Source organism: Callithrix jacchus, chromosome 2 (assembly GCF_049354715.1).
Source record: "Callithrix jacchus isolate 240 chromosome 2, calJac240_pri, whole genome shotgun sequence".
In the NCBI taxonomy this organism is placed as follows: Eukaryota; Metazoa; Chordata; class Mammalia; order Primates; family Cebidae; genus Callithrix; species Callithrix jacchus.
The window spans coordinates 20,685,398-20,699,142 of NC_133503.1; the positions used below are offsets into that span (position 1 = coordinate 20,685,398).

At 47.1% G+C, this 13,745-nt stretch overlaps 1 pseudogene; it reads right to left on the reverse strand.

The window, feature by feature from the left end:
- Nucleotides 1–11,312: 11,312 nt before the first annotated feature.
- The window catches only part of LOC100385765 (GPI-anchor transamidase component GPAA1 pseudogene), a 53,607-nt pseudogene continuing 51,174 nt past the window's right edge, over nt 11,313–13,745 (reverse strand).

Sequence of the window (13,745 nt, forward strand, 5' to 3'; positions counted from 1 at the left end):
TGAGCTGAGATTGTGCCACTGCACTCTAGCCTGCGCAACAGAGCGAGACTCTGTCTTAAAACAAAACAAAACAAAACTTCCCCATTTCACAGCCCAGTTCCTTCACCTGGCTCCCTTTTCAATGCAGCAATCTGATCAATTTTGGGGAATTGATGGCTTACTGGTTCCCTAGGAAGAGAAGTGGCTTTCCTTTGCTGCCCGTGTGATAAATGAACATTTCTGTAGTAGCTTATGGGGGACAATGTTGCATGAACTGGAGGTTTCACACTGGGCATTTAGGCCAGTAAGGGCAAAAGAAAGGCTCTGCAGCAGACCATTGGGGAGATCCTTGGAAGTGCATGTTCTTCTTGCCCTCCTCAAATCATCCTTTGAAGGGAGCAGTGTGATCTGCCATCGCCCAGGGCCAGCCCAGTGTGTCTGCTGACCAAAGCTGCAGAGACAGTGGGAGTTTGATGTAATGGGCAGCAGGATTTAAATGTGGTGTGCCAGGGTGCATGTGGGAGGGCCTTCTGAGCCAAGGTCGATGGGATGGTGTAGATTTCTGGCAAAAACAGGGCAGCAAAAGCACACTGAAACTGGCTGGAGATAGAGGTTTTAGAACACAACCAAGAGCACATAAGAGAATGAGGCAATTTGAAGTGTGTTTTTTCATGTTTCCTTTTCTTTTTGTTTTTTGTATTTATTTTTGTGGGTGTCATAGAATAGGTCTGAGGGCTTGAATTCACCCACGACTTAGAGAAGAGAAACTCACACTACTACTGCTCTTTAAGTGTCATATTTATTGAGCCCTTACCATGTCCCAGTGGCTCATTTATTGTTTCTTGCAACTCTGCACCACCTAAGTATCACAATCCCACGTTCATAGATGAGGAAACGGGGGTTAAAAAATAACTTTGTGAGAGGCTACAAAGCTAGTAAAGTGGCAGAGACTAGAGCGTTGCTCTCAACCACCACACCTTATTGTTACAAAGGCTCCAGAGACCTAAAGGGGGCAGAGAGCTTTGTTGGGTTTGGACTACCTGTTATCAGCCCCACCCTTTCCAGGAAAGGTTAGAGAAAGGCCAAAAGGGTGGGGAAGGCAGTGCAGAGCTGGTCTGTCAGGAGTTGGTCATGCCAGCCAGGATTTCACCAGCATTTTGGGGTGGCCACATTCTCTCAGGGCAAGGCTTTGCAACCAGTATCCTTTGGCCACTTCGAAAGCAGACTACCAGTTCAAATAATATAAAGCCTCCTCAGTGCCAGAGAATGGGGAATTTTTTTTTTTTTTTTAGATGGAGTTTCGCTCTTGCTACCCAGGCTGGAGTGCAATGGTGCGATCTCAGCTCACTGCAACCTCTGCCTCCTGGGTTCAGGCAATTCTCCTGCCTCAGCCTCCTGAGTAGCTGGGATTACAGGCACGCGCCACCGTGCCCAGCTAATTTTTTGTATTTTTAGTAGAGATGGGGTTTTACCATGTTGACCAGGATGGTCTCTCTCTTGACCTCGTGATCCACCTGCCTCAGCCTCCCAAAGTGCTGGGATTACAGGCGTGAGCCACCGCACCGGGGAGAATGGGGAATATTAAGGTGAAAGTTACTGGAAAGGGGTCCAGATCCAGACCCCAAGAGAGGGTTCTTGGACCTGGCACAAGAAAGAATTCAGGGCAAGTCCATAGAGTAAAGTGAAATCAAGTTTATTAAGAAAGTAAAGGAATAAAAGAATGACCACTTTATAGGCTGAGCAGCCCCAAGGGCTGCTGGTTGCCCATTTTTATGCTTATTTCTTGATTATACTATATGCCAAACAAGGGGTGGATTATTCATGAATTTTTTTGAAAAAGGGTGGGTAATTCTTGGAACTAAGGGTTCCTCCCTATTTTAGGCCATATACGGTAACTTCTTGATGTTGCCATGGCATCTGTAAACTGTCATGGTGCTGGTGGGAGTGTCTTTTAGCATGCTAATGTATTATAATTAGCGTATAATGAGCAGTGAGGATGACCAGAGGTCACTTTCATGACCATCTTTTGATGGCTGGTTTTGGCGGGCTTCTTATCACGTGCTGTTTTATCAGCAAAGTCGTTGTAACCTGTATCTCCTGTTGACCTCCTATCTTATCCTGTGACTTAGAATGCCTAACCTCCTGGGAAGGTGGCCCAGTGGGTCTTATAGCCTTATTTTACCCAGCCCCTATTCAAGATGGAGTCACTCTGGTTCAAATGACTTTGACCAAGGCCCTGGAGGGTCTGGGGTTGTCATATACCTTGTCAGTCAAGCAGAGCCTCCCAATAGATGGAAGAGTCCCAAGCCACTGAATGGCTCCAGAGGATACTGACGTGGTGTCCTTCAGAGAGCTGGGGCAATGATAAAAGACACGTACAACTGTATACTTGCAAGTGGAAAATCCATTGTGACAACAGGCTACATTTGAGTTACCAAATGCACTTGGCCACCTGGCTGGAACTTGACCTCCATGGCACGTCCGGAGAAGTCAGCCGTGGCTGCAGCCTGGGCTGCCAGCTCAAGGAAAGTGGTTCAGTGATCAAATCTTTCAAAATCAATTTAGCTCAGGCTCCAAAGTCCTGGCTGAAATTGACAGCAACTTCCTCCCTGGTTTCCTTAACCTTCAGATAAAAGTGCTGAGCCGTTCTAAGCCTTTTTGAAGCCAAGACTCACCTTCGAGTGAAATTTTAAGGGGCGCCAGCAAAGAGATTTGACTTAATTCCAGATCTTTCTTTCCTGCTGGTCTGAATAATTAGCAGAATTATCCCAACCTCTGTATGTGGAGTTTATGTATAGGGCTCTGAAGTGGGAAAAAGTGGCCTGTGCCTAGTGGTGGAATAAACAGATTTCTACTCACCTTCTCTGTTCTGTAAAATGGGGATGATGATCATGAACTCCGCTGGGTGGGTGCAGGCCAATTAGTCCAGATTTGTAAAGTGGAGTCTTATTACAGCTTTACTGCTTGTGGAGAACGGGCAGCACCTTCCTGTGACTTTGCATGTGAAACTAATTGCCCTGGAAATGTCAGGAATTTGATCTTCCATCAAATCCTCCAGCTCTCAGATCCCTTGACAATCTTGGGCTATTTGCATCTCAAGGTTAAAGGAGGCTGTGCTTTCTGGATGCTAATCAGTTGTGAAAACTTTTGATCTCCTTTTGAAAACTAAAACCTTTTGCAGTCGCCCTATTCCAAGTGTGGTGAGAGTTGAGCAGTCAAGGTGCAGACAGGCTGGTTTTATTAGAATGAGCAATGTGTTTAGCAGTTGTGAGTTTTAATTCTATTTTCCTCAGGGCTCTGTGGGATCCTGGAAAATCACTTAATATTTCTGAGTTTCTTTCCCCCCAGAACGTGATCTGAATTTTATCATATCTCCCTGAGGTTGTGGAAATTACTGTTATAAAACTCCAGTTCATAGTAGCTTGGAGATTTAAAAGACAGAAACTTACCAAACATGCTTTTGCAGGTCGGAGTGGGAGAATATATGTGCCTACATATATACATGTGTACTGTTTTCCTACTGTGATATTTTAGTGATACTAGGGTCTTTGTAATGATAAAATCATCCTGATAAGTCAGGCTTCTCAAATGGTGGCACTATTAATATTTTGGACCAGATAATTCTTTGCTGTGAGTGGCCTGCCCTGTGCATTGAGGAATGTTTAGCAGCATTCTTGGCCTCTACCTAGTAGATGCCAGTAGCACTACCAAGTTGTGACAATAAATAATGTCTTCAGAAATTGCCACATGTCCCCTGGGTTAGGGTTGCCAGATTTAGCAAATAAAAATTCAAAATGCCTACTTAAATTTGAATTTTAGAGTAATAATGAATAATTTTTTTTTTTTTTGAAATGGAGTCTCACTCTGTCTCCTGGGCTGGAGTGAAGTGGCACCATCTCAGTTCACTGTGACCTCTGCCTTCTGTGTTCAAGTGATTCTCCTGCCTCAGCTTCCCGAGTAGCTGGGATTACAGACATGCACCACCATGCCCAGCTAATTTTTGTATTTTTAGTAAAGACAGGTTTTCACCAGGTTGGCTATGCTGGTCTCGAACTCCTGACCTCAAGTTATCCGTCTGCCTTGGCCTCCCAAAGTGCTGGGATTACAGTCATGAGCCACTGTGCCTGGCCTGAATAATCTTTAGTGTGTATGAATGTAACTGGGTATACTACCTATAATTTGGCAACCTACCTGGGGGTGCAAAATCTCCTTGCAGTTAAGAGCCACTCTTCTATATATTTATATCTATCTATTATCTCTCTGTGTGTGTGTGTGTGTGTGTGTGTGTGTGTACACATGTAGTAGAGAAAAGGTTTTACCGTTTTAGCTAGGCTTGTCTCTAAGTGATCCTGACCTCAAGTGATCTGCCTGCCTCACCCTCCCAAAGTGCTGGAATTACAGGCATGAGCCCCCCTGGGGGAGCCAATCTTCTAAATAAAGATTACAGGCATGAGCCCCCCTGGCCAGAGCCAATCTTCTAAATAAAGATTAGCATTTATCAGTGAACTCACATCAGCAATCAGCCCATCTTTCCCTTATTTCTGCCTCACTTTTATTTCTTTCTTACCTTTCTTCCTTATTTCAGCCTTCATGATAGAAGATAAATAAATTCCATTTGGGGCTCACCACAACTTGTTATTAGCCTTAGGCATGAGGGAGGTAGAATTACATGTTACACATCTATAATACTGTGCTTAAATGGGAATTGTTGCAAAATAAAAACAGCTAAGGCGATTGTTTTAGTGCGTTTTGTGTTGCTACAGCAGAATACTACTAAGTGGATAATTTATAAAGAAATTCATCCATGGGGTGGCTTGCATCTGTAGTCCCAGCACTTTGGGAGGCTGAAGCAGGTGAATCACTTGCGCCCAGGAGTTTGAGATCAACCTGCGCAATACATCGAAACCCACTCTCTACAAAAAAATCCCCAAAATTAGGTGGGTATGATGGCACATGCCTGTAGTCCCAGCTGCTCACGAGGCTGAGGCGGGCAGATTGGTTGAGCCCAGGAGGTCGAGGCTGCAGTGAGCCATGATCGTGCCACTGCACTACTCCAGCCTGGGTGACAGAAGGAGACCCTGTCTCAAAAATAACAACAAAAATGAAAGAGAAGAAAAGAAAAGAAAATTTTTGCAGTTCTGAAGGCTGGGAAGTCTAATAGCAAGGTGCAGGCATCTGATGAGGTTCTTCTTGTTACATCATTCTATGGCATGTGGCAGAAGAGCAAGAGAGGGACGGAGATGGGGAATAAAGGAGAGGCAGGGAGATGAGAGGGAGAGAGACATGGGGAAAGGGGCTAAACTCGCTCTTTTTTCAGGAAACCACTCTGACCATATCAGCGCTAATTCATTAATGAGGGGCTCTCATAATCTAATTATCTCTGTAAGTTCCCACCTGTCAACACTGCTGCAATGGGAATTTTGTTTCCAAAACATGAGCTTTGGGGGACACATTCAAACCATAGCAACAATTCAAAACGATGCATCTTGGCTGGGTGCGGTGGCTCATGCCTGTAATGCTAGCACTTTGGGAGGCCGATGCAGGCTTGATGGCTTCAGGTCAGGAGTTTGAGACCAGATTGGCAAACATTGGTGAAACCCCATCTCTACTAAAATACAAAAATTGGCCAGGCACGGTGGTGCATGCCTATAATCGCAGCTACTCAGGAGGCTGAGGCATGAGAATCACTCGAACCTGGGAGGCAGAGGTTGCAGGGAGCTGAGAGTGCCCCACTGCACTCTAGCTTGGGTGACAGAGTGAGACTCCATCTCAAAAAAAAAAAAAAAAAAAAAAAAAAAAAAAATGCCTCTCTAAGGAGAATCCTTTTATAAATAGCAGAGGAACAGATCAAATAGGCCTTGAAGCCTGCTTCCAAGGTCTCCATGGATCCTTCGAAAATCAAGCCCACAAGTTACCATAATATTCTTTTTGCCATTTAATAAATAAATACTTTTTGAGCAAGATTGTGTTAATTAGGTGCTACATGACATATGAAAGAGGAAAAGGCACAGTTTATACCTGTGAAGAAGAAGCAGGTTGTACTTTCATAGAGAGATGCTTGCCAATAACAGCTGGCATGTTCCCAGGGTCTAGTCAGGGTACAGATGATAAAGAAGAAAAGAAATAGGTAGCATTTCAGGCAGCCGTCCAGGAAGGCTTTTTTTTTTTTTCTCTGAAACGGAGTCTCACTCTGTCACTCAGGCTGGAGTACAAAGGCATGATCTTGGCTTACTGCAAACTCCACCTCCCGGGTTCAAGCGATTCTCCCCACTCAGCCTCTCGAGTAGCTGAGATCACAGGCATCTGCTATATGCCTAGCTAATTTTTGTATTTTAAGTAGAGATGGGATTTTACCATGTTGGCCAGGCTGGTCTCAAACTCCAGACCTCATGATCCACCTGCCTCACCCTCCCAACGTGCTGGGATTACAGGTGTGAGCCACTGCACCCAGCCCAGGAAGCCTTTTTAAAGGAGGCAAGATGAAAGACTTTAGGGTGGGAGCAAATAAAGCTGGTTGGAGACATGTGAGTGCCGGCTGAGAACTAACGATTTGGTGCTCAGAGTAGATTAATAATGTGGCGATACTCTAAATTCATAGTCCTTTGATACTTGTCAGTGTTAGTTTAGAGAGGAAGTGGTATATGCACGGGGAAGGATGGAGGAGGAGGCCAGCTTTTGTAAACCTTTAGTTTCTCCTTTATTATTCCCACTGATTTATTTATTTATTTATTTTTGAGGCAGGGTTTCGCTCTTGTTACCCAGGCTGGAGTGCAATGGCGCGATCTCGGCTCACTGCAACCTCCACCTCCTGGGTTCAAGCAATTCTCCTGCCTCAGCCTCCCATGTAGCTGGGACTACAGGTGTGCGCCACCAGGCCCAGCTAATTTTTGTATTTTTAGTAGAGACGGGGTTTCACCATGTTGACCAGGATGGTCTCGATCTCTTGACCTCGTGATCCATCTGCCTCGGCCTTCCAAAGTGCTGGGATTATAGGCGTGAGCCACCGCGCCTGGCCCGATTTATTTATTTTTTTAAGAGACAGAGTCTCATTCTGTCACCCAGGCTAGAGGGCATTGGAGTGACCACAGCTTGAGCTATGATCACTGTAAACTCAAGGTCCTGGGATCAAGCACTCCTCAGCTTCCCAAGTAGCTACAACTACCAGCATGTGCCACTATTCCTAGCCAATATTTAAAATTTTTGCAGAGATGGGGTCTCACTATACTGCCCAGGCTAGTCTCAAGCTCCTGGCCTCAAGCAATCCTCCTGCCTCAGCCTCTCAAAGTGTTGGGATTACAGGTGTGAGCCACTGCTTCTGGCCCCCAATAATTTATTATTGCTCCCCTCTGCAAAAGAAAAGTTCATCAGACTAGCGTCTTAGTGACTCCGTGTTGGTACGGGGGCTGCTCCTTGAGGTAACTCTTCTTCCTCACTCCTTCTGCAACCTCTTTATTCCATATTTCCTTTAATTCCATACAGAGCTTTCCCTGAGACAGGCTCTCTACTTTGTCATGTTGGTCAGTGTGTTTCTGGGCCCCACACAGATTGGCATCCCCAGAGATTGCCCAACAAGGCCCCTTCCTAATCCAGCTTTAACCGTATCAGGATGTCACTGACATATGTGTCGTAACTAAAAGATTTTTATGTGTCATTTACTCTTTGTAAGGGACCTTACCACATATTCTAGGAAGGGCCACCTCTGGTGGTGGCAGAGGAGGCAGGGCATAGTAATGCCGTGGAAGTTGCCTTAGACTGAGCAGCAGGAGGCTGCTTTCGAGCTGTGGCTTTACAACTAACTTGCTGCATGTCCCTGTTTAAGTCACAGTCTCAACCTGGCCCTTCATTTCCTCCTCTAAATATGAAATATTGGGCTAGAACCAGGATGGCAAGACAGGTTTTTTTTTTTGAGACGGAGTTTCGCTCTTGTTACCCAGGCTGGAGTGCAATGGCGCGATCTCAGCTCACCGCAACCTCCGCCTCCTGGGTTCAGGCAATTCTCCTGCCTCAGCCTCCTGAGTAGCTGGGATTACAGGCATGCGCCACCATGCCCAGCTAATTTTTTGTATTTTTAGTAGAGACGGGGTTTCACCATGTTGACCAGGATGGTCTCGATCTCTTGATCTTGTGAACCACCCGCCTGGGCCTCCCAAAGTGCTGGAATTACAGGCGTGAGCCACCATGCCCGGTCCAAGACAGGTTTTGTCTTACGTGCCAATGCCAATCTGTTGTAACAGCTTACTGTACTGATGCATAGAGAAAACTTTTTAGGCCACATCTGGGGTCTGGAAGAAAGAGTGATCAATTAGCAGTACCTACAGTGGGTAAAGAAAGCAGGTAGAGATGGTGGTGAGAGCATGAGTGCCTTCTTTTTCAATTCCTTTGGTTGAATAAGCTCTAAGAAATTTCATTTGGAATTCTGAGATACAATGTGAATATCGGTTAAATATTCTCAGAGAGTTTCTCTATTCAACATTAGAATTCTGTAGACTTCCCTGAATGATAAGTAGGGCAGGAAAATAACTATAATTCTTTGCTTCGTGAGGATGGCTTTGCTTCTGGCCAGCCTCATTAGTATCTACACATTTGCAGTTTTTCTGCAAGTGGGGAATTCTTACACTGATAGATTCACACTGCCACGAAGTCCTTCCTGTGACCAATAGCACACATTAAAAGGAAAAGTTAAAAGAAAAACTAGCTGGTTGTGGTGGCTCACACCTATAATCCCAGCACTTTGGGAGGCTGAGGTGGGCAGATCATGAGGTCAGGAGTTTGAGACCAGCCTGGCCAATATGGTGAAGCCTCATCTCTGCTAAAAATACAAACATCATCCAGGCATGATGGCATGCGCCTGTAGTCCCAGCTACTCGGGAGGCTGAGGCAGAAGAATTGCTTGAACCTGGGAGGTGGAGGTTGCAGTGAGCCTAGATTGTGCCACTGCACTCAGCCTGGGTGACAGAGCTAGACTCCATCTTGAAAAAAAACAGTACTTAAAAGATGAAGTGCTCCTAAAATCAACAAGAAACATACAAACAACTCTGTAGAAAGAGAACAAAGAATATGAACAGGCAGCTCAAAAAAGAAGAAAAAGTGAGCCCCATTATGTACGAAAAATATGAAAGATTAAATATTTTGAATAAAGAAATGTAAAATGAAGGAGGATGCTGTTTCTTTGTATCATATTGGCAATTTTTTTCCTTCTCTTCCTCCTCCCCCTCCTTCATATACTGGCAAATAATTTTCAATGTTGACATAGAAGTAAGGCAGAAAAGGGCATAAATTAGTGCAACCATTTTTGGGGAAAATTTGGAAGTATCTATACACACATTAAGTGCATATCCTTTGACCCAGCGTAACCATCTGATAGGTTCTTCCTGCCTGCTGCACAAATAAAGACCATGGCATTGCAGTAAAGACAGAATTTTATTGATGGGAGGCTGGTCACACCCTATGGGAGATGGAGATGTTATTCAAATCAATCTTCCCCAAAACTTGGGGATTGGGGTTTTTAAGGAGAATTTGGTGGGTAAGGGGTCAGAAAGTGGGGAGTGCCAATTGGTTGCATTGAGATGAAATCATAGGGAGTCAAAGCTGACCTTTTGTGCTGAGTCAGTTCCTAGCTGGGGGCCGCAAGACTGGATGAGGCAATTTATCTATGTGAGTGGTGCCAGCTGATCCACTGAGTGCAGAATATAGAAAATAACTCAAGCACTGATCTTAAGCTTTACAAAAGTGATGTTATCCCCAGGAGCAACCTAGGGAGGTTCAGAATCTTGCAACCTTCAGCTGAATGACTCCTAAACCACAATTTCTAATCTTGTAGCTAATTGTTGGTTCTGCAAAGGCTGTTTATTCCCCAGGCAAGAAGGGGTTTGTTTTGGGAAAGGGTTGTTATTATCCTTGTTTCAGAGTTAAACTATAAAGTAAGTTCCTGTCAAAGTTAGTTCAGCCTATGCCCAGGAATGAGCAAAGACAGCTTGGAGGTTGAAAGCAAGAGAGAGTCAGTTAGGTCAGGTCCCTTTCACCATGATGATTTTCTCAGTTATAATTTTTGCAAGGGTGGTTTCACTGGCACCTTATATTTAAATGTTTATCTTAAAAATATTAGGGAAATTGGGAGGCCGAGGCGGGTGGATCACGAGGTCAACAGATCGAGACCATCCTGGTCAACATGGTGAAAACCCGTCTCTACTAAAAATTACAAAAAATTAGCTGGGCACGGTGGTGCGTGCCTGTAATCCCAGTTACTCAGGAGGCTGAGGCAGGAGAATTGCCTGAACCCAGGGGGCGGAGGTTGCGGTGAGCCGAGATCGCGCCATTGCACTCCAGCCTGGGTAACAAGAGCGCAACTCTGTCTCAAAAAAAAAAAAAAAAAAAAAAAAAATTAGGGAAAGTGTGCAAAGATATATATATAAACACACACAAGCACAATTTATCTTTCTCAGATATTTATTGTAACAATTTTATTTTATTTATTTTTATTGTTATTATTATTATTTATTTATTTTTTTTGAGACGGAGTTTCGCTCTCGTTACCCAGGCTGGAGTGCAATGGCGCGATCTCGGCTCACCGCAACCTCCGCCTCCTGGGTTCAGGCAATTCTCCTGCCTAAGCCTCCCGAGCAGCTGGGATTACAGGCACGCACCACCGTGCCCAGCTAATTTTTTGTAATTTTAGTAGAGACGGGGTTTCACCATGTTGACCAAGATGCTCTCGATCTGTTGACCTCGTGATCCACCCGCCTCGGCCTCCCAAAGTGCTGGGATTACAGGCGTGAGCCACCGCGCCCGGCCTGTTATTATTTTTTAAGTGAGGGTCTCACTCTGTTGCCCGGGATGGAGTGCAGTTGTGCAAACGAGCGTGACTATAGCCTTGACCTCCTGGGCTCAAGGGATCCTCCAGCCTTGAGGGACCACAAGGTGTGCACTGCCACACCTGGCTAATTTTTCTATTCTTGGTAGAAGAGGCATCTCACTTTGTTGCCCAGGCTTGTCTCAAATTTCTAGGCTCAAGTGATCCTCTTGCCTCAACCTCCCAAGGTGTTGGTACTACAGGCATGAGCCACTGTACCTGGGCATGGCCCTTTTACACTTTTTATTGTTTAACTTTGTTATAAAAAGAAAATATAAAAGTATATTTGAGAAAAAATAAAGACATTTTAGGAAATAATATGTATCACAATTTAAAAACACCAATAGGGCAAAGGGAAACGTGATAGCTGCACTTTTTTTTTTTTTTTCTTCTGAAACAGACACTTGTTTATTTCCCTAGAAGGAGGCAGAATATGGTCTTGGTGGAGTCTCTGTCCCAGCCTGGTGCCCTGGACAGGATGATCTCACTTCCAGAAGACCACATTCCAGAAAAGCAGCCAGTAGGGGTAGAGGCCCAGGGACAGCAGTGGGAAGAGCAGGGAACCGTAGGTGTGGTGCTCCAGCACACCCTGGGCCAGTGCTGCCAGGAAGAGCTGTCAGCTCGCAGCCAGTGACGGTGCCACCTCCTGCAGTTCCTGCCACAGGAATAGGCTGCCAAAAAGCATGGCTGCCCGGGCTAGTCAGCACTAGAAAGGCAGCATAGAGGGTCTGTAGCCCATGAGGCTCGGCTAGGGCAGCAGCACTGCCCATAGTGGTGTCCAGCAGGAAGCCCAGTGAGACGTTGGTGAGGGCAATGCAGCCCAGCTGCAGTGTTAGGTAGAGCAGAGCTACTAGCTTCAGCGCCATCCAGCCCCTGCCTGGGGCCTGTGTTTTTACCACCTGATGGGTTGTGTGGGGCTGGGCCAGGCCAGCTGCGTAAATCACCAGCAGTGTCAGCACTACAACCTCAGCCTCTGCCACTGGGAAGTGCTGGGTGGCCACTTGTTGGCCCAGCACTGGCAGGACATCGAAAGCCAGTCCCATGGCCTGTGAGATCATCAGAGGTGCCACGAACGAGGCCAGCCCCACACCCTGTGCTGGGGGAAGGGGGACACTGGGGCCAGAGCCAGCCCCCTTCCCCAGGGCTTCTCAAGGCCCACTCCAGCCTCATGCAGCTGCATCCATAGTTCCAGCACCTTGAGACCAAGGACAGGAGCAAGAAGCTGGTGGCAGGCACTTAGGGGCCAACCGAAACTAACCGGGAGAGGGTGTGAGCAGGTAGAGGAAGAAGGACTGGTGCAGGCGCTCCAGGAGGTGGTTGAGTTTCGGAGCATGCCCTCCAAAGCTTTGACCACTGCCACCAGGTCATACTTGTACTGGCGGAAGCTACTGATGCCACGCAGGGTTAGGGCCTCCACACAGCAGCACTGGAAGAGGCCATGGGAGCCGTGGGGGCGGCCGGAGTCCTGCTCCGGAACCATGAGCAGCAGTATCTGCAGGCATTGCAGTGGTGTGTCCAATGACAATGTATAGTCCTGGGGCTGTAGCTTGCCCTGAAGCATGCACAGCAGGTTCCCTTTCTCGCAGAAGGTCTGGAAGAGATTGAGCAGGTCTAGATTGGGCAGCTGCCTGTTGAACCCCTTCACAGCCCCAGGCTAGTGACCACATCACTGCTCAGCTCCAGGGTCACGGTGGCCTGAATGGTCCCAGCTCAGCCCTGCAGGGGGGATGACTGCATGCCTGTGACATTTACATCATGGTAGGCTTCAAGCCAAGCCTCAGTGCCCAGAAGGTCATGTTCTGTTACCAGGAACATGGTATCTTTGGCTTAGGAGATCTGTTCCCAGAAGTGGGCAGCCAGTGCCAGCAGCAGCCCCACAGCCTGAGTGTTGGTAGAGTCAGAGCCACAGGGCACGGTGAGCACAAGCGACTTGGAGCTGGCATTGGTGCCTGACATCATATAATGCTCATGGGTCTCATCTGGGAAGGTCAGTTCTGGAAGAAACTCTGCGTGTAGACCTCCAGCCCTACTGACTGCATCGTCTGTTCCAGCCAGGCCACTGGCAGAGCCCCCAACTTCCTGCGGTGGGCAGCGAAGTCCCAGGCAAAAGCCCAGGCACGGTCTCCACCCACAAACTGCCCTCCACCATGGCAGAGCCCATGGCGTTCTCCGACATGTAAATGCGCTGGGTCAGTGGGAAAGCCAGGGCCAAGAGCCAGGCGATGTCTGCCAGGTAGCTCGGCAAGCACAGCGGCGCGTTTTGGCACAGTTCGAGGTGGGCGAAGCACGCGTTGGCACACCGGGTCAGATAGGAGGCCCACGGCGGGGCAGGACGGCAGGCTACGGACACTCTCCTGCCACCAACTACTGCCGCGGTGCCCGCAGGCTGCTCCTGTCAGACCCGGGGACCGGCGCTCTCCCGCACTTCTGGTCCCAGCAACTGTACTTTTATAAATCAAATAAATTTGTGTTTGTTTTGTTTTGAAACAGTGTCCTGCTCTGTCATGCAGGCAATTTTCACCTCCCTGGTTCAAGCGATTCTCCTGCCTCAGCCTCTCCAGTAGCTGGGCTTATGGTGCTTGCCACCACGCCCAGCTAATTTTTTGTATTTTTGTATTTTTCTTTTTTTTTATTTAAAGACGGGGTTTCACCATGTTGGTCAGGCTGGTCTTGAACTCCCGACCGTCTTGAACTCCCGACTTCAGGTGATCCACCCGCCTTGGCCTCCAAAGTGCTTGGATTACAGGCGTGAGCCACCATGCCCGGCCCAATTTTTTGTATTTTTGGTAGAGATGGGGTTTCACCATGTTACCCAGGCTGGTCTTGAACTCCTGACCTCAAGTGATCTGCCTGCTCTGGCCTTCCAAAGTGCTGAGATTACAGGTGGGAGCCTCCACGCCAGGCCCAAATATAACTT